The sequence below is a fragment of the Heterocephalus glaber genome, unplaced genomic scaffold, assembly GCF_053883595.1.
Source record: "Heterocephalus glaber isolate CG9 unplaced genomic scaffold, H.glaber_assembly_v1.0 deba00001826, whole genome shotgun sequence".
In the NCBI taxonomy this organism is placed as follows: domain Eukaryota; kingdom Metazoa; phylum Chordata; class Mammalia; order Rodentia; family Bathyergidae; genus Heterocephalus; species Heterocephalus glaber.
Window position 1 is genome coordinate 424383 of NW_028258489.1, and position 20701 is coordinate 445083.

The following is a 20701-nucleotide window of genomic DNA, read 5'->3' on the forward strand; positions in this document are numbered from 1 at the left end:
AAAAACCTCGGGGGCAGTAGAAATCTAAGAACAATGGGGAATTATGCAGATGAAGATTTGGTTCCTCCCTGGCGTGTCCCACAGGCGTGGTCTTGTCCTGGAGATTGCAGCATGCGGGGGATCACTGAGGTCTCAATTGTGACCCGAGGCCAAAATGCAATTATGTCTGGAATGTCCTAGCTCGGCTGTAGGGAGGAGAACTAGGCCTACTCAAATGATTATTCCCTAGAATTATGTAGCATTGCTCCCAACACATATATGCCCTTGTTCCTCACTTTAGGGAGAAAGCATTGTTATCATCTCCATTCATAGAAGAAATTTTTGTTAGAAGTGTGGAGTACATGTCTTTGATCTGTTGAGAAGGTTCTATTCTACTTCGAGTCTCCTGATAGCTTTTACCATGAACAGCTGTAGAATTTAGTCCAATACTCTTTCTCCAACTAGTGACAGGATCATATGGCTTTCTCCTTTCCTCTGTTAAAATGATGACTTTTGGGGGTGGATCTTCCAATGCTGAACCAACACTGCCATCCCTATAATAAAACCACTTTCTACATCCTGCCAGATCTGACTTCTAATAGCTTGTTTTGTTAAACAAATTTCTATCTATGTTCATACCTTTTTCTTCTATTATCTTTATCCAATTTTAGGATTAGCACAATGTTGATTTCCTAAAATGAGGGGAGAAGTGTTCCTTCTTTTTTCTGCTTTAATTGTTTGATATAATTTATCAGTTAAAATGTATATGAGCCTGCTGTTGTCATATAGGTAGGTTTTCAAGCTAGGAATATACTTTCTTTAATAGGTGCTATTCAAGTTTTATATTTCCTTCAGAGTTAGTTTCATTAATTTGTCTTCCAAGGTACTTCTTAGAAATTGTCAAATTTATTTCAAAACAGATTTTTGAAATATGCTTTCTATATCCTTTTAAATTCTGTAAAATCTGTGGTAATGTCTCCTAGATCTTAATATTGTAATTTAAAAAATGTATAACTGATATTGTGTAACAGGAAGAAAAGGTCTAAAAGAGCAGGGGAATTGGGAGGGGTAGGGGGAAGGGAAAAAAGGGAAAGGAAAAAATATGAGAAGAGGAAAAAAATGGAAACAAGGTCTTTGCAAATAGGGAAGGGTGGAGGGGGTGAAGGGAGGGCAAGGGAAGGGGGAAAAAAAATAAGAACCAAGAGACTCATGTAATGGTACAAGATCCCAATGATGAGTGTAACTGTATTTGTTGTGCCCAGATTGCGAAGTCCCAAAGACCACCAGGAGGCCGTTTCCGATGTAAGCACATGAGGGTCGTTTATTCAAGCTTAAGCAGGGACTCTCAATTGTCACCGACACAGCGGATCGAGATTGAGAGCCCCGAGTTTCAAATTAGCAGGGTTTTTATTGAGATTACAACAAGCTTTGGTCATTAGCAGCCATATGATTGGTTAACATTTAGCAAGTATGAAGTGTAGAATTTTGATTGGCTAGGCTCATTGGGGGTTGAAGGGGATTACTTATAGGTTTTTACAAGAAGAATGGGAACAAAGGTTAGTGGTCTACTGTCACGTACTGATGGTCAGCAGACATCCTGACTAATGGCCACGACCACCCTGTGTGGACAGTCAGCACGTTAACAGATTGTCCTATAGATAGTGGGCCCGGGACATTTGTTTCTAGGGCAAACAGATGGCTGAGTAATGAGTTTAGGAATCCTGAGTTGTGGATTACATCCTTTGTCCCAGTTCAAGCACAAATTTGAGAGAACAAAGGAGGCTGCTTCATTTTGGACAAAATGGAGTCATTCTGGTCCCACATACTTTATACCTAAAATGTACCAATAAAGTTAATGGGGGAAAAAATTTGAATAGCACCTATTAAAGAAATGATATTCCTGTCTAGAATAAAGAATTGAAGAAAAAAAAATCAGACCCCCCAAATGCAAAGACCCAATTCAAAAATGGGCATCCAAAATGAACAGACATTTCTCAGACAAAGAAGTAAAAGCAGCAAATAAATATATGAAAAAATGTTCAACATTACTGGTCATTTGAGAGATGCAGATGAAAACAACCCTGAGATTCCACCTCATCCCACAAAGAATGGCTGCTATCAAGAAATCAACCAATAACAAATGCTGGTAGGGTTGTGGGGAGAAAGGAACCCTTCTCCACTGCTGGTGGGAGTGCAGACTGGTGCAACCACTGTGGAAATCAGTATGGAGATACCTCAAAGAACTAGGACTACAGGTCCCATTTGACCCAGCTATTCCCCTGCTGGGTATCTTCCCAAAAGAATTAAAAGAATCATACTACAGCGATATATGTGCACCCATGTTTATAGTGGCACAGTTTGTAATAAGTAAGGTTTGGAAACAGCCCAAATGCCTGTCAACTGGGAACTGGATAAAGAAGATGTGGGGTTGCTTTTATAAAATGGAGTACTACTCAGCCATAAAGAATGAGAGACTAGAGTCATTTATAGCTAATTGGATGCATATTGAGACCATACTATTAAGTGAAATAAATAGGACACATATGTGTAAATACTGAATAGTATCTCTAGTGTGAGAAACTGAAAGTGTAAATAAGGTTGAAAATGATTAAAATGAATAATTGATAATTTGAAATAGGAAAAGGTCCAAAGGTGGAGGGGTAGTGGGAGGGGAAGGGGAAAGGGAAGAAGGGAAAGGAAACATTATGAGAAAGAAAAAAATGGAAACAAAGTCTGTGTAAACAGGGAAGGGCGGTGGGGGTGAAGGGCACACAGGTAATGGGGATAAAAAATAAGAACGAAGATATATCATGTTCAGGTACAAACACCCAATTATAAATGTAAATGTATTGTATACCTAAAATGTACCAATTAATAGATAAATAAAAAAATGAAGCATCCAGATAGTGAAAATGGCCATACTTCCAAAACTGCTATATAGATTCAATGCAATCCCAATCGAAATCCCAGTAGCATATCTCGTGGGCCTTGAGAAAACAATCCAAAAATTCATTTGGAACAAAAAGAGACCCAGAATAGCAAAAGCAATTCTAGGCAACAGAGACATTGCAGAGGGTATCACAATCCCCATCTTGAAACTATACTACAAAGTTACTGTGATAAAAACAGCATGGTACTGGCAAAGAAACAGACCTGAGGACCAGTGAAACAGATTAGAAGATGCAGAAGCAACTCCAGACACACTCACCCACCTCATCTTCAATAAAGGAGCCAAACACCATCACTGGAGGAAAGATATCCTCTTTAATAAATGACGCTGGAAAAACTGGGTTTCAACTTGCCAAAGATTAAAACTAGACCTATATCTCTCACCATGCACTAAAATCAAAATGGATTAAAGATCTAAATATTAAAACAGAAACACTGAACCGGCTGGAACAGAGGTTAGGTAGAACTCTTCTTGACATTGGTGTAGAAAAACATTTTATGAACAAAACCTCAGTTGCCCGTGAACTAGCACAAACAATCAACAAGTGGGATCTCTTCTTATTAAAAAGCTTCTGCACAGCAAGAGAAACCACCAGCATTGTGAAGAGACAACCCACAATGTGGGAAAAAAATCTTCACCCGCTTTTACTCAGACAAAGGTCTACTATCTCGAATCTATAAAGAATTTAAAAAAATCAGACCACCCAAATTTGAAGACCCAATCCAAAAATGGGCATCTGAAATGAACAGACATTTCTCAGACAAAGAAGTAGTAATAGGAAATAAACATATGAAAAAATGTTCAACATCATTGGTTATTTGAGAGATGCAAAGGAAAACAACAGTGAGATTCCACCTTACCCCAGAAAGAATGGCTGCTATCATGAATCATCCAATAACCAATGCTGTTGGGGCTGTGGGGAAAGAGGAACCCTGCTCCACTGCTGGTGGGAGTGTTGCAATCACAGTGGTGCAACCACTGTGGAAATCGGTATGGAGATACCTCAAAGAACTAGGACTGGAAGTCCCATTTGACCCAGCTATTCCCCCTGCTAGAGCGGTATCTTCCCCAAAGATTTAAAAGAATCATACCACAGTGATATATGTGTACCCATGTTCATAGCAGCACAATTTGTAGTAGGTAAAACTTGGAAGCAGCCCAAATGCCCATCAACTGGAGACTGAATAAATAAAATGTGGGTTTTTTTTTTTCTAAAATAGAGTACTACTGATCCATAAAAAATGAGAAATTAGAGAAATTTATAGCTAAATGCATGCACATTGAGGCCATACTCTTACGTGAAATAAATAGGACCCACATGTGTAAATACTGAATACTTTCTCTAGTGTGAGAAACTGAAAGTGTAAACAAGGACTAAAAGGTATAATAGATAATGTGAAATAGGAAGAAAAGGGGCAAAGGGGAAGGGGAAAGGGAAGTGGGAGGGGAGGGGAAAGGAAAGAAGGGAAAGGAAAATTATGAGAAATGGCAAAAAAGGAAACAAAGTCTTTATAAATAGGAAAGGGTGGAGAGGGTGAAGGGAGGGCAGGGAATGGGGAAAAAATAAGAACCAACGTACATCATGTAAGGGTACAAGTTCCCGATGAGAAATGTAAATGTATTGTATACCTAAAATGTACCAATAAAAGAATTTAAGGAAAAAAAATAAAGTTTATTAATTTTTTAAAATCCTAGATGTTATTTGGTGAAAAGTCAGTATATATAGGTGCCATTTACTACTCAGTTCCTGGTCAGGCCACATGTTTTTCAGAGAAATTCTTCCTGGAGCCACACTGGTACCTGAGTTGACTTGTTTACCAGATCACACATCCAAAGAAACATCTTTTTCATGAATTATTGAGAAATACACAAAATGAAAACCATTTTTCTTGATAAAAAAAACAATGCACCCAGCAGGCACTTTCACCAATTTAACACAGAACCATTGACAAAATGATTCATGTAATTTAGTTCTCTAACGGAATTAAATTTAAAGATGTTTCACACAGCATCATTCACAATATTTCAGAAAAGGGTGCAATGTAATGTTAGCCAATAAGAAATCATAGACCATAGTGCATAAATAGTATTCCACAACAAAAAGTGTTGACACATACCTATTTTTTGACACGTAAATGAAGTGAGTTAACCAGAAACCCCCCAATAGCCTACACTTGAACTTTACCCTTTTTCCTCCCTGGATTGCTTGTTCAAAGTGATAAATTAACCAGCACATAACTTACCTTGTGGTTAGAAACAAAGGATAGGACTTGTCTTGTGGTTAAGAACAAAGGACAGGACATGTTATACTGCAGCCCTAACCATAAAGATAGGAATTTCCTGCCAGATTCCAAAAATTGTATTTAATCTAACTTGCAATCTGCTTCTGTATGCCTGTGCTTGCTCAAAGATGAGATCATGATATACCATTGTGTGGCTTTTCCCTTTAAACACTGGTTTCCCTGCTTGATCGGAACCAATGAAGATGGGAGCATGAGTTTGTCCTTAGTAGCTGGCTAGTAAAGGACTCTTTTAATTTGTACATTTTTGTGGCATGGTCTTTTTCGCTGGGATGGCTATAACAGTAAAGATGTTCATACCATGCTATTGGAGGAAATTAGTAGGTTATAAAACTATTCACACATTTGCATGTGCTTATATGTAGTACTCCCAGGTGCTAAGAATTAGAATATTTGCCAGTTACTGATTTGTTGCCTCTGAGTCCTTTCTATAGTTTCCTTTTGCCACCTGGCACATACATTGAGTTTTATCAGTAGAAAGAGCTGGAGTTAAACTGCAGAAGGAGTGGGTTTTCCTTCCTGGTTTCTTTTGATGCCTCACCAAGCTCCTGTGGTCAGCAGCTTTGCATGCCCAACCTGGCTGTTGGATTTGCAGCCAGTTGCCTCCCCTGAGACACCTGTCCGTGGGCGGCCTTCTGAGAGCAGATTGCAAAGCAAGTGTCAACAGGACAAATGCCTGTGGCTTCTCTGCCGTCTCTTCAGCCATGGTTCCACCCTCCTCTACAAGGTCTCCAACTCAGCTCTGAGGGAATTTTCTATCTCAGACCCGGGAGCTGTGGCTATTCTTTCTAGCTGTCCTTCTTATACTCTTTAAAGTTTTCTTTACTTCCTACTAGTTGATTCTTTGCTTTTCCGTTGCCTTGTTATACTTAGTAAATGTTTCAAATTTTCCCTACTCAAAAAAAAAAAAATCCAACCTAGATTTTTAAAAAATTAACTATACCCTACTTTTCCTGTAATAACCGCCATTTACATCTTGGTGCCTATAATCCAAGACTTTTTTCTATAATTGTATATACATTTACTGTGTGTGTACATTTATTATGTGTATGTATGTATAGATAAAATCACATATACTGTATAAAATATATAATAAAAAATCACATTGTACAGATTGCTTTGTGAACTTCTCTGTATCAGTATCTAGAATGGTTTCACAGCATTTCGATTGGTATATACAGCTTAAATTGTTAAAATTTCCCCCTAGTTTGGGTCATTTAGGTCATTTCCAATGTTATGGTATTATAAGCACTGTGGTAATCAATGTTTTTAGCCAGTTAGTTCTTTTTTTCTCTTTTTTTGGTACCAGGGATCGAACTCAGGACCTTGTACTTGCAAGGCAGGCTTGGGGCCACAGACCTAAATCCCTGGCCCTAGCCAGGTAGTTCTTATCTATCCCTCCAGACAAACCTTCTGTTCTCCATTCTCCTTGAGGGATTAGGTATACATTAACTGGTTTCTTTGGCCTCTAGCTTTCGGTGACCTTCAGCCAGCAGGAGACGAGCGGGAAAGACAAGGGAGAGATCAAGCGCGTGTCCTTGTGAGGAATCCTATAGCTGGTTGTGCTTTTTGATTGGAGGGCACTATTCTCAAGGAGGTCACCTCTGAGTAATCCTCTTCTTAGTTCTCAGAACAACCCTTCCTTGTCCCTTTCTATGGGTGTCAACAAGTCTGCTGCTGCTGATGGTAGCCCTGTACCTTGGGTCGTTCCTGCAATTCCTCCTTACCTTTGTACATCAACCTCCCTTGAATTATCCTACTTTGAGTGTACTGGTTATCCTCTGATTGGAATAGCCTTTGTATGCAAACACTAATGCATTTTAAAAACTGTCCTCTTTATGTAAATTCCAAAGTAGAGAGTGTGCCAGGACACTGAGAATGCTCATTTAAAAAATTTGTGATATCATTAAGGCCTGCAGCTTTCAGATTTTCCCAGGCACCAAGCAACTGTGAATCACTGACATCAGCACCCACGTAATACTCATATGGCCATTCTTTAGCAGCTTCCAAAAGTATTGTTCCAAGTCCACACATTGGATCTAAAACAAATGTATCAACCTTAATTTTTGCAAGAGATGCCATTGCTCATGCTATGGTAGACCGCAGCCCAGCTGTCTTAATGTAGGTTCTGCTGGCTAAAGGAGCCCTGAACATAGGAATCCCTGCCACAGTGTAAATGTCATTTAAATGTACAAAAATCTCTAAATTTAGATTCCTCAAATCTGCTTTCCATCCAAACTGCTTCATAAGAGCAATCCCAATTACTCTTCCTACTTCCTGTGAAGTAAAGACCTTTCCAGTGGTTCCAGAGCTGCGACAAGAAAATCTGAAGATTTTGAGTTGCTTAAAGTCTCTGCCATAGAATTGCCACTGCCTTCAGAAAGTACTGATATTATTATTTCTGACATTCCATTTGGGAAAAAGTTTAAATTAGGAAAAGACATCAAAACCATTCTACAAGAAATGGAAAGAGTGCTGCATGTTGGTGGGACCATTGTATTGTTGCTTAGCAAAGATCATCACAGGCTCCTTAAAGATTGTGGAGGGAGCCACATGCCTTTGGATTCCAAGGGCACCCATGCCAATGAACCTGGAATTAAGAAGTGCTTGAATCCTGAAGAAAAAACTGACACATCAGAGAGAGTGACTTCTTCATATGAAGCTGGTAACCAGGAGTGTTCAGACAAAATGTTGACATTTGGCTCTTTGGTGCCAGTAGAACGCTACGAAGTTAGCCTGGGAAAAACAAATGCGTTCATATGTAAATATAAGAAGTCATCAGCTTCTGGACTGTAGTGGACTTGCTGCCCTAAGCAAGTGCAACTCCTCAGAAGTCAGCTGTGCAGAAACCCTGTCGGCTGCAGGATTCATTAGGTTGCCAGAGTTCCAAAGCATCATTGTCCTGAAGACAAGACATGCTGATTGACACGCCGCTTAGTAGCTTAGTACTGTACTCTAAAGTGCTGAGTATTCATGAGAAAGAACAGCTGATGAATACTTTGAAAGGACTCTGAAGTTCTGTCAGACTGTGAAAAGACCAGTTCTGCCATGCACTGTATCTGAGCAGAAACTCCAGCTTCCAAGTGAAAGCGTCCAGGGGTTCACCTGAGTGGATGATAGGTATTTTACCTATCATATTTTTAGAAATGTGGAAATCTTTATATGTAACTTCTTTTGATATTAAAATTGATTTTATGAACCTATCATTTTCTTCTCCATTAAAATGAAAATAATTTTTATTTGAAAGACATTTTATATGACATGTTATATAAAACATCAGTGGGAATAATAACAGTATGAATAAAGCCAGTATCTTTCAGCATGAAAAAAAAATTTGTGGTATGTGTCTTTGCACTCATTTTAGGTGGACTGTCTGTAATCTTAATTTATAGAAAGTGACCCTTTAAAGAATGTATAATTTATACTCTGGATCTAAGCAGGTGAGAATATATCTAAAGATTTAATAAGGATAAAGAAATTGGCAATGAATATTGCCCACCATTTACTTTGATCCCTGAGACATTCTGGAGGCTCCTAAATGTTTCTCAACTTTTAACAAACATTTTGTGAGTATAGTAGGATCCAGTTACATAGTGGACTAAAGCAATCAAACCCAGTCACCTGAGGTTGTTTATAGAGGGAAATGAATAGGGCTTTGACATATCAGTTATATGAGGTGGACTTTTGAGATATTAGTCATCAAATTCCCAACACAAGTAGCCACGTCCCTAAGTTTGTCTTCACTTTTCAATTTAACACCACACTCCATCAATGAAGATTCCTTATATGTGAGGTGTTTTTTGTTAAGATAATAAGAAATTTAAGGCAAGCGTGGCTGTTACAAATGCTTTCTACAATTTGGGCTACAAGAAGTATTGCACCTTTTATAGTTTGAACCATATGATTGGAAGTTTCTAGAAGTCAAAAACTGTTGAATACTTGTAATTTTTCTTTAAACCAATTTAATTCAATTTTGAACCTTCATTGGGTAGTAAGTTAACCCAGTCATTTGCAGGACTCCTGTATACCTTCCCTTCTGTTGGTAGGTGCCATCCTCCTTCCCACTTCCTTTCCTGCCTAGGAACACATCAAACTTCCCTGGAGAAGGGGCCAAAGCTTGTTGGAACTGCAGCTCTAGGGGCCAAGCCGGAGCCTGGAGAAATGCTCTTTCCAAGGAACCGACTTGGGACCTCTAACATTGTACCACTGTGAGCCATTCCAGAGAGAAGAGGAAGGCGGGGCAAGTGTGTCCAAAAAAAGGTAAATTTTCTCCACTAAAAAAACAAAAACAAAGTGGTTTCCATTCTTTCCTCTGAGACCTATGCTGGTGCCAACGCTTGGGCCTGGCTCCCCCTCCTCTTACCACGCTGTCTCCGCCTCTGCTTAGCTGCTTGCTCTCTGACTCTTCCCCACTGTAGCTTGCAGGGCGACGAGGTCACTAAGACGACAGCACAGGATCCTAGGGAGAACCAGGGAGATCCCACACTTCTGAGCATGGCTGGACTTCATCAGGCTTTCTCATGGTGGTTGGGTTGTTTTGCAAAGCAAGAGAATGGCTAGTGTTTTTAAAAGATGGCTCCTGGTGCACAGGTTTGTAATTCTCTTTATTGGCTCTAAAGTTGGTGGCAGGAGCTGCCTCGTAGGCTGGACATAAAAGGACCACAGTGATGATTGGAGGGAAGGGGCAACCCTGCCAGTGGTGGGTGGGGGGAATGCCCATCTTGGTGGTGTTAGATGGTGCAGGGGCACCAGTGGCTCATGAAGTTTCTACTTAGCATCCCTGGATCCAAAGAGAACAACGCCTAGAGCTTCCAACCTCTCAGAGGGCCCAGCCTACCAAGGTGACATCAAAACAAGGAGGCTTAAAAGGAGTTTTTAAAAGCCATGACGTCCTTTGCTGAAATAAACATTGACATCCTCAACATAGATGCCATGGTTAAGAGGCTTGGAATGTCCAGGAAGGCTTATTGGATTCAACATAATTTCTCTGAAACCATGTGACCCTGGGTAAGACACATCCCCACTCTGGACCTCAGGCTCCTCATATATATAGTGAGTTGATGGGACTAGATGATCTCTATTGTCCTTCAAGTTTAATATCCCATGATTGTCTATATTTGAAAAGACCCACGTGTCTGGCTTGTGACAGTTGTGTCCCTGACGGAAGTACTGAGGGTTCTCGATGACTGGGATGCGCATCATACCAATGACCACTGTGTCAGGCCAAGCATCAAGAGAGGAGGGTGTGGTAATGCCATGGTTGATGTGGTGCAGGGGCCTGGCTGAGTCCTCTTCACCGCTGATGACAGCCACTGGACCCTTCATTCCAAATTTGGACTGTCGGCCATACTTGTTGATCATGATAAAGAGAACCACCAGCTGAACACAGGCAAAAGCAGCAAGTCCAGCTGCTGTGGATACTCCAAAAGTGTCTTCCTCAGGTTTGTGAGTCACAGTGATAGGAGGTGTAGGGCTCACATCAGATTCAAAGATGATGATATCTGTGCTCTCTGGGAAAGGCTCCTTCAGGAAGTGGCCCCTGATGATCTGGTTGGCTGTGCCCAGGGGGTTCTTGGCAATGAGGGTGTAGTTGCCGTTGTTGTAGTGCATGAGCTTGTTAAAGAGCAGGCAGCCCTCGGCCAGCTCACCCTCCTGGTAGTACTCCATGTGGATGATCTTGGATTCCTGCAGTGGCTGCCCATTATGCAGCTAGTGCAGCATGGGTGGTGGGTTGCCCCGCACCACGAACTTGATGCAGTGCTCCAGGTGCAGCTTGGGCTCCTCCAGGCTAACCACACACGGAGGGTAGTAGACAGTGAGGGCAACGCTGGCATTGCTCATGCCCACCATGTTCTCTGCAATACACGTCAGGGTGAAGCCACTGTCCTCACTCCTCACGTTCACCAGTGTCAAGTTGATGGCATGGACGTTGGTCCAGTTCAGATTTGTCTGGTGGGTGTTAATGGACTGCAGCCCAGTGACTATCCAATCCACATCAGGCAGGGGTGATCCAGACCCATTGCAAGTGATGACACTGTCGCCCTCTCATATAGTCAGGTTGACGTGGCTCACACTGATCTCAGGAAGGTCACACTGACTGATGTTCATGTGGAAGAGGGGGAGCTTGGAGCCATCTGCATTGATGCAATAGAGGCTCTGGCTGTTCAGCCTGGCCTCCCCCTGCTCCTGCCACAGCTGCATCCAGTGGATGTCACAGCTGCAGTTGAAGAAGTTCTGCTCCAGTCTCAATTCCGGAAGACTCAGCATCTGGAAGAGCTGCCAGGGGAGTGTTGTGAGTCGGTTACTTGATAGGTTTATCTAGCGCAAATGGGGGTTCTTGGCAAAGGCTCTGGGCTGGATGCTCCGGAGTCCTGAGTTCTTGATGGTCAGTTTCTGGAGTCCAGTGTAGAGCTCCATGTCCACGGTGTTGAGCGTGTGCAGACTGCACCAGTTCTCTATGTGTCTGTCTTGTGATACTGGGTATTATGTAAATCTTGTAACTCATGTGGGTATCAGTATCCTCATCTGGCAGAGAAGCTCAGCCAGTCCCAGCACCCGGAGGGAAGCTCCCCTGCCGCCATCCCAGGCTCCCAGGGCAGAGAAGGTGAGCCGGCTCCAGAACCCACAAGGAAGCTCCCCTCCTCCATCCCAGGCTCCCAGGGCAGAGAAGCCCAGCCGGCCCCAGAACCCGGAAGGAAATTTTTTTCTTTATATATCCTTTTATTGGTACATTTTAGGTATACAATATAATGACATTCATCATTGGAAATTTCCACCTTTACATGATCTCTCTGGGTTCTTATATTTTCCCCCTTCCCCTGCCCTCCCTTCAACCCCTCCATCCCTCCCTATTTACAGAGACTTTGTTTGCTTTTATCATTTTTTCATATTAATTCCATTCCCTTCTTTCCTATCCCCTACCCCTTCCACTTCCCTTTTGCCCCTTTTCTTCCTATTTCACATTATCTATTATACCTTTTAGTTCTTGTTTACACTTTCAGTTTCTCACACTAGAGAAAGTATTTGGTATTTACACGTTTGTCCTATTTATTTCACTTGAGTATCACCTCAGTGTGCATCCATTTAGCTATAAATGTCTCTAATTTCTCATTTTTGATGGATGAGTAGTACTCCATTTTATAAAAAAACCACATCTTCTTTATCCATTCTCCAGTGGATGTGCATTTGGACTGTTTTGAAGTTTTAGCTATTACAAACTGTGCTGCTATGAACATGGGTGCACATATATCACTGTGGTATGATTCTTTGAATTCTTTGGGGAAGATACCCAGCAAGGGAATAGCTGGGTCAAATGGGACTTCCAGTCCTAGTCCTTTGAGGTATCTCCATACTGATTTCCACAGTGCTTGCACCAGTCTACACTCCCACCAGCAGTGGAGCAGGGTTCCTCTTTCCCCACAGCCCTGTCAGCATTTGTTATTGGTTGATTTCTTGACAGCAGCCATTCTTTCTGGGGTGAGGTAGAATCTCAGCGTTGTTTTCATTTGCACCTCTTGAATGCCCAGAGATGTTGAACATTTTTTCATATGTTTATTTGCCATTTCTATTTCTTTGTGTGAGAAATGTCTGTTCATTTCAGATGTCCATTTTTGGATTGGGTCTTTAAATTTGAAGGTCTGATTTTTTAAAGTTCTTTATAGATTCAAGATAGTAGACCTTTGTCTGAGGGACTGCTGGTGAAATTTTTTTCCCACATTGTGGGTTGTCTCTTCACACTGTTCGTGGTTTCTCTTGATGTGCAGAAGCTTTTTAGTAAGAAGAGATCCCACTTGTTGATTGTTCATGCTAGTTCATGGGCAACTGAGGTTTTGTTCATAAAATCTTTTCCCACACCAATGTTTTCAAGAGTTCTACCTAACCTCTGTTCCAGCCAATTCAGTGTTGCTATTTTAATATTTAGATCTTTAATCCAGCTCCATTTTAGTTGAGTGCATGGTGAGAAATATAGGTCTAGTTTTAGTGTTTGGCAAGTTGAAATCCAATTTTTCCAGTGCCATTTATTAAAGAGGCTATCTTTCCTCCAGTGAGGGTGTTTGGTTCCTTTGTCGAAGACAAGCTGGCTGAGTGTGTCTGGAGTTATTTCTGCATCTTCTAATCTGTACCACTGGTCCTCTGGTCTGTTTCTTTGCCAGTACCATGCTGTTTTTATCACAGTAGCTTTGTAGTATAGTTTCAAGTTGGAGGTTGTAATACCCCCTGGCTTGTCTCTGTTACCTAGAATTGCTTTTGCTATTCTGGGTCTCTTCTTGTTCCAAATGAATTTTTGGATTGTTTTCTCAAAGTCCATGAAGTATGCCACAGGGATTTCAACTGGGATTGCACTGAATCTAGATATACAGATTTTTAAGCTTTCATTTACTTCAAAGTGAGATTGCTGGTTGTACAGCATAACAGGCTGAATTATGTCCTATTCAAATTTGTATGTTGAAGTCCTAGCTCCTAGTACCTTATAATGCAATTATATTTGGAGATACGGACTTTAAAGAGGTAAATTAAAATGAGTTTGGATCCTAAGGAATTACGACTGTTATTTTATTTATTTTATTTTTTTGGTACCAGGGATCAAACTCAGGACCTTGTGCTTGCAAGGCAGGTGGCTGAACCACTGAGCTTAATCCTCGGGCCTGACTGTCATCTTTGTAAGGAAGATTAGGACACAGAAGGAGACACCAAGAATAGACAGCTACACTGGTGCAAGACCAGGAAGATACAGCACAAAGATGGTCATCTATAGGTCAGAAACAAGGACTCAAAAAAGACACAAAAAACCAGACATGGAGATATTTTGATCTTGAATTTCTAGCCTACAGAAATGTGAGATAATAATTTTTATGTATTTTTTTGCAGTACTGTGGATCAAACTCAGGACCTTGCACTTGCCAGGGAGGAGTGGCGCCACTGAGCCATATTCCCAGCCTTATTTTTATTGTTGAAGCTAACTAGTCTGTGGTATTTTGTTATGAAAGCCCTAGAAAACTAATATATATGCTAAACGTACACTTAATTTTATAAGAAACCAGCAAGCTACTTTCTGAAGAAGCTTTGCCATTCTTCATGTCACCAGTAATGTATAAGAGTTCCAGTACCTCTGCACCCTTGTCAGCACTTGGTATTATCTGATTCTGGGGGGGGGTACCAGGGATTGAACTCACACTCTTGTGTTTGTGAGGCATGCATGGCACCACTGAGCTAAATCCTGGGCCCTCAATTTGGTTTTAATTTGCAATTTTCTGGTGATTAGTGTCCTTGGACACATTTCTATATGTGCATTAGCATTGAGTGCCTACTCAAGTATTTTGCTAATTAAAAATAGGATGTCTTTTTTTCTTTTTGAGTTTTAGGAATTCTTTATATGTTCTGGATATGAATAGTTTGTCGCAAATTTATTTATTTATTTATTTATTTTTAGTACTAAGGATCAACTCAGGACCTGCCACTGAGCTAAATCCCTAGCCCCTGCTTTGTTGCAAATTCGTACTGCAAACCTGTCTGTCTTCCTTAGGTTTCTTCTCCCACTCCTTCCCTCTTCCTCCCTCTCCCCCTCTCTGGTCTTTTCTGGTGCTGAAGATTGATGCCAGAGCCTTTTCCATGCTAGCAAAGTGCGCTACACTTGAGCTGCATCCTCAGTCTAGTATTTTCATTCTCTTCATGATGCTTTTGATGGAAAATAAATTAATTCTTGGGCTGGGGATTTAGCTCAGTGGTTTCGCCGCCTGCTGTGCAAGTGCAAGGACCCGAGTTCGATAACCCAGTACTAAAATAAAAAAAAGAAAAAAGAAAATAAGTTAATTCTAATGAAGTATGATTTTTTAAATATTTTATGCTCTTACTTTTGTCTCCTATCTGACAAATTTTGTCACCTTCAACTTTCTTTTTTTTTCTTTTTGTTAGCAGGTATTGAACTTAGGACCTTGTACTTGCAAGGCAGGTACAGTGCCACTAAGCTAAATCAAAGGCCCTCTTATGTTTTCTTCTAAAGACATTATTTTATTGTTTGCAATTATATCTCACACACATTTCAAATTATCTTGTGCTAGTGTTTATAATGCAAAACAGTGATTATATTCAAATTGATCCACCACTGTTAACTGAAAGAATGCATGAGATGTAACTCTGGGAAGTGTGTGAGGAAGGCTGGGCAGTGGCATTGGGATGGTATTCTGTGAGGGAATGGAAGCCAGCACCAATGGAATGGCATATTCAGAAATGAGTAAAGAGCTCTCTTTGAGGTGGATGCCAAAACTAACACCATCTGTAACAGCCACAAGTATTAAATATGTTCATTCCAGAATCTGCGTGCATTTCTAGATTCTGCCCTTTCTTGATTCTTCCCTAAAAATTATTCAAACCAGGAGGTCTTGTGTGGCTTATGAGTGAATTTTAAATTACACTTTGAGAATTGCTACTAATGTCAGATGCACCATTTCTTTCCGAGATGAAGCAGATCTAATTATTTTTAAAACTTGGAGTTTCTTGTCAGATTTTATTTTTGCAGTGCTGGGGCTCAAACCCAGGGCCTCACAATCTACATCAGTCCTTTTGAGTGTCACTTTATAATTTGCTATCTTACATAAAATCCAAGCCCACAAAGCTTTTTGAAATATGATTTTCTCTACTATGGACTCCCTGTGATCCTGCTGTGAGGTGCTGGCCTTTCATTCTTACTAGCCCTGTTGTTCAGAGAATCTGAAGGACACTCCTAAAATTGCAAGTGTTCATGATGGACCTCCTTGTTTCTGACTTCTTAATGAAAGACCTTGCAGTTCTATCCTGGATTTCATTTTTGTTACAATGCTATTTGAGAATTGTTCACCACTTAAAATAGGCTCCTATGACTGGTCAGGCAAAATCAACTAAGAAATTCATGAAATGAAACTAGAAAAAGTTCAGTTGTGGATTCCAAAACCTCCTTTTAACAAAAACATTTTCTTTTCTTTTGGAGGTATTTATTTCTCTTTCCTCAAAACCAAATGTTTAATATGAGGATTCAGAGAACTTCTCAGTGTAGTTGTCTTAGTTTTCTCATTGGTGAGATGAAATACCAGACACCCACAAATTAAGGAAGGAAAGGTTTATTTTGGCTTACATTTTACAGGTTTCTGGCCACAGGTGGCTGGCTCCAAAGCAGAGTGGCACGGCAAAGAGGCATCGCAGAGCAGGCAAGAGACACTGAGGCAGCAGCCCAGCAGGGAGCAGCAGCAGCTTCTTTCTGTCCCTTTAGGTTCTGTTCAGGGTGCGAGCCTATTGATTCGTGCAGTGCCATCCACACCTGGGGCAGGGCACCCTTAATCCTGGTATCACATACCCTGTAACCAGCCACTTCCAATGACTGCATGAGGCTTTAGGGGCATCTACACCCCAGCCCTCACAGTAGCATTAATGTTTAATCTGGGCTTTTTACTCGTTTTAATGTTAAACCCTCTATTATCAGGCTAGATACTGAAAGGGATTTGTTGTTGTTGACTTCTGTACTCCTGTAATTTTGGCTTCTTTGCCAACTCCCTAGCCAATGGGAACTGACATCTCCCAGAACAACTCAATGCACACAAAATAAAATAAGTTATCACATAATAAAAAGTCAAAGATGAAAAAAGAGGTAAACATGACACAAATCAATCTTTGTTTAGAAACCCTTGGTCTCTCCTGGTATGGCATGGGAGGTGTACTGTAACAAACTGGTGTTTCTTCTTATTGTTTAAAAATCACAGTTGAAGTTTACATTGCCGTCTTTGTGATTTGGTCCAATGCTCCCACTCTGTTGACACTATGGTGGCCTACCGGGGACAGAATGGACTCAGCTATACCTGATAACCCCTGATCTGTGGAAAAGCAGTGAGAGATACACTGAAGACACAATTCAAAGCAAATGGCCCCAAAGACTTCTCTGGTAATAGCATAAAAATTGTGAAAGTGGAAGAGGAAAAATCAACTCTGAGTATAGCTTGAAATGTTACATTTTCAAGGTGAAGACATGGGCACATGTGATGGTAAATGGAAACCAATGTCACTTCATGGGGGAGGGACCGGTCATGTTCTTAATTGATGATGGTAATAAACTGACTGTACAGTCCATGCTTAAGAGTAAATAAACAAAATCACAGTTAATTACTTCTGCAAATCTTGTTCTTTATTGTCGATCTTGATAAATTACAGAACTAATTCATAAGAACATAACACCACTGATCTAGTTATGCCATTATTTGGTAAACAGTAGGTAGCACCAATGGAGGTTTTGTGAGAAGAATATTGTTTTATCACAATTGTTTCTTCTTGGAAATAAAATAAATCTTAATCTCAGTTTTTGAGTTCTACTCTGTGGTTGGTGCTACAAATGACGTCCATATGGAAGATCTTTTGACAATCACAGAAGTCATTACCGAGACACAGTGGAAAATGAGGATGATGTGCAATACTTAGGAGACTGAGGTCCCTCACCAACAAGCTCTCATTGAGTAGTGATATGTGATGAGATACTAGAGAACACTGAGGTTGTGATAACCAGGGTTCACCATCATTATTTAAAAAAAAGTAAATTCTCTCACTGGACTAAATGTGCAAGTATAATTCTTGGTCAGCTAAGGAAATGAATGCCTGGTAAACATGACAAATCAGAAGCTAACAAAAATAATGAGGTTTAAATGATAGAGAAATTTCAAATAAACATGAATTGAGTTTGATTAGATGATTTCTATAATCCCTTCCAGAACTAACGTAAAATTTCCATAGCCCTGTAAAAATTTCATTAATAAGAATTCATTAAAAAAGTAAAGATCAAGGTAGAACATCACTCCTAGAAAATACTAGGAAACATGAATAAAGAGTCACAATGAGCTGAAGTGTATGATGTTGATCACTTTCCCTTCAAGTTGCTAAGGCAGCATTACTCCTTCCTCAAAGGTACGCAAGCCACTGAGGGTGCTGCAAGTGGCAGTGAGCTGAGGGAATGGAAAACTGACGTCATCTTCCAATTTTTCTCCCTGGATCCAAAATAAGTTTGAATATCATCAAGGATATATTTTGGGAAGCAGGGATGGAATTTGCCTCACACAAACAGGATCCACTCTAAAGCAAATTTACTGAGTGTCTTCAAGGTCTCAGGGAAATTAGCTTGAGTGGCCAGTTTTGCTCTGGCTGAGTCAGTTCCGGAGACGTGATTTTTAGTGATGAAACTGAGAAGCCCTCTGATAGGAGTTGGTTACCCTCGTCATGAGAGAACAAAGTAGAGGTTTGACCACCTTGCTAGTAGAAATACATGACCCCAGGCACAAGAGCACATCTGTTCTCTTTTGCTCAGTGGTTTGGGAAACACAAAAGGGCTAGATGGAAGCCTCAACTTTCTGTTCAAACAGGACCATGTTTGTCTCCCGGTGGATGCCTTCTTCCTTTAGAAACTAACCCTAAATCTGTAGAGATCAGAAACAAAATATTTGTAAGCAGATCATTAGGTACAATAATAAGCTCCATTCTTACTTCTGGGTTTCTGTATCTTTTTAGTCAGTCTGTGGGGTTTTGGTACCTCTGTATTCTGTCTGTGGGGTTTCTGCCCCTCTATATTCTGTCTGTTGCAAGGCATTTCTCTGTCTCACTAGTCACCCTAACCAGGTCCTTGACAGCCATTCCAACTATTCTATAATGTCAGCTACTTCTGGTGAATCCTTTGGGCTTTAGCCCTTTGCCTAATTCTTTTTATTTTTTAATTTTTAAATTTTTTTCCAGTACCAGGGATTGAACTCAGGACCTTGTGAGGCAGGCATGGTGCCACTGAGCTAAATCCCTGGCACATTCTTTTTATTATTTATTTATTTATTTAATTTTGGCTGGGAAACAAGTTTCTAAGTCAGAAGCCATTTTGCCTGGTGTCTTAGTTACTTTTCTCATTGCCAAGACAAAATATCTGATACGCAAGTTAAAGAAGGAGAGGTTTATTTGGCTCACAGTTTGTAGAGATTTCAGTCCATAGTCAGCTGGCTCCAAGGCACAGTGGCATGGAAGGCAGGCATCATACAGGAGAAACAGTTCATGGTCAGCAGAGGGTAGCAAAGCAAGCAAGGGACAAGACAAGCCTCTTTCTGTTCCTTATACTGTATCCAGGTTACTGGGATTAGGGTGGTGCCAAACTAATCACCCATCCTTAATCCTAGCATCCTTAATTCTAGCATTGTACCATGAATCAATCATACACTCTAGATTCAGCCACCCCTGGAAAAGCCTCACTACTTTGGGGGGACATCTAGACAAAAGCCATAACACTTTTTATTTCAGATGAGCCATCTGAGCGAGGTGACTAAAGTAAAAAAAACTTTTCAAAAAAAGCTTTTCAAGAAAAAAATCATTGGTGGCACATATGGCAACGGGGTCCTGCCAGATAAACTCTGAGATGCTGCAGTGGCCTTAGCAGCAGAAATGTCATTGTGACTTTGGTAAGAACTTTTTTGGAATACAATTGTGAATTCAGAAGCAGATTACCATAGTATGAGGAGTAAATGGATAGTGAGAATTCAGCGCCAAGTGCCTCTTGCCCAACTAACCAATCAAGCAACCAACCTGGCTTTGCAGGGGGTGAGGTAGATGGAACAGTCTAGAGTTGAAAGGATCTTTTTATTTTTTTTTCCACCTATGTAGAGAACCCTGACTGCTCTAATGTCTGACAGTGAGAGAGAAACAGACAGAAAGGGCCTTGATGATGGAGTGAGATTACCCGAGAAGGCTGAGGGCTGACATCCAGAGCTTTGTGTCATGAGACTTACCACCCAGAGAAGTTATTCTAGAGCTTTCACAGTATGATTTGTATTGGAGCTTGGAATCTATTTTTCTCATAGATATACAATTTCCCAAACAATGTATAAAAGTACCAAAAAGTACTTTTAAAAGGTAGCTTTTAGAAATTGTTGATCCAGATGAGAAGAAATTGGCAAATTGCAGATATGACCAGAAGTAAATGAATCAAAGCCTGGAGGGTTACTTATAGCCTTGTGGTATGGGAGGGAGGAAAAAACATTGAGCAAGGACTAGCTTTGCTGTAAGAGTTATCACTGAGAGCTGGAGATTTAGCTCAGTGGTTGCTGCTGCCTGCCTTGTAAGCTGCAAGGTCCTGAGTTCGCTCCCCTCTGGTATCATAAAAAAAAAAAAAGTTATCACCGAGGAGTTGGAGATGAGTCAGCAAAGAGAAGGCTAGAGAACAAAACATTTTCAGTGTGCATTTTATATTCACACACCTAATATGACAACGTCATGCACACTGCAAACATTTTCTGACTGACTGGATTTGCTGCTACTGATTTCCCTTACCAGGTCATAACTTCAGAGTTATCTGGGCCACAGTGTGATGGTTTGCGTTTAAGTATTCACATTATCTTGCCTGATCCCTAAGGCTATGTTCATCTTTGGAACAGGATTATCAGGGTGAGGGCTGTGTAGGCAGTGGAGGCTTCAGCAAGGTGTATTTTTTCCT

At 40.7% G+C, this 20701-nt stretch overlaps 2 pseudogenes across 1 annotated transcript; one reads left to right on the top strand and one right to left on the bottom strand.

Annotated features, from left to right (window-relative positions):
• Positions 1-1223: 1223 nt before the first annotated feature.
• LOC147820647 (NT-3 growth factor receptor pseudogene) lies at positions 1224-19758 on the bottom strand (annotated as a pseudogene). The gene has a single exon (XR_015448366.1). The product of XR_015448366.1 is annotated as an NT-3 growth factor receptor pseudogene (transcript).
• Positions 17017-17196, top strand: LOC101724676 (ATP synthase subunit epsilon-like protein, mitochondrial pseudogene; annotated as a pseudogene).
• Positions 19759-20701: the final 943 nt, after the last annotated feature.